We start from the raw sequence: 1,013 nt of genomic DNA, 5'->3' as shown, positions 1-1,013 counted from the left end.
CCTGCAGGGGAGGCCCGGCCCAGCCCCCGACAAATGTAACCAGAGTGAAGCAGCACATGCTGTCACCTGCGGGGCCTGAACTGGGGCCTGAGGACCCATCGGCTTCCGCCCACCTGCCCCGGGGCGGCCCACACCTGCCCTGCACCTGAGTGGGGGTGGGGTCTGGGCTTGGGGAGCACTGGGGGCTTTCCCTGCACCAGTCCGTTCAGGCCACGGGGAATCCACTGCGCGTTTTCGCCGTCCTGCCCCGGGCGGGAGGGCCGAGCCCCGTAAGCTGTAAACCCAGCCCCCGGCGGCCGCCCGTCTCCGTCTCCGACTGCAGTTTGCTTCTCGTCCCCGACTCCCCCTCCCTCGGAAGGAGAAAGGCGGCTTCTGCTCTGAGTGGCATTTATTCCCAAAGTCGTCGGCCCTGTGGTCGGTGTTAACACCGCCGTGTGGGGTGACACAGAACCAAGACCCGCCACGCGGAATCACATGCGTGGCCGCGTGAGCCGGCGGCGGAAGGAGCCCGTGTTCGGCTCTGAAGGATGCTCTGTGGGTGTTCACACTCTGAAACCTGCAGCCACGAGGCCACCCACGCGTTAGGGGAGGGAGGGAGTGTGGGGGGACGCAGGCCTCTTGTTTAGCTCATCTTTCGGTAAGAAACAGGCCCGGAGCCCAAGGCGCTGGGGACGAAGCCAGTCGCCAGGGTGAACACCTTTTGTGTCACCGCGTCAAACCCCGTCCGGAGCTGCATCTGGGTCAAATCTCCACAGTCCCCGGGACCCCGCGTCATTGTCCTCGCCCTGGAAGGACGGAGACCGAGGCTTGGGGAGGGTGAGGGAGCCGTCAGGGGGCGGGAGGAGGTGGCAGACCCCGGCGCGGTCCCAGCCCTGTCTGGCACCCGTGGCACCGAGTGCGTGTTCTCGTTAAGAAAGAGAGAAACACGGAACAGAGAGGAAGCGGCTCGTTATCTCAGCGCCCGTGACAGGAGGCTCCCGGTGCGGCCCCGGAGCCTGCCGGCCTCTGCAGGC

Source organism: Myotis brandtii, unplaced genomic scaffold (assembly GCF_000412655.1).
Source record: "Myotis brandtii unplaced genomic scaffold, ASM41265v1 scaffold691, whole genome shotgun sequence".
Classification (NCBI taxonomy): Eukaryota; Metazoa; Chordata; class Mammalia; order Chiroptera; family Vespertilionidae; genus Myotis; species Myotis brandtii.
The sequence above is the reverse complement of the archived record's forward strand: the minus strand, read 5'-3'. Positions refer to the sequence as shown.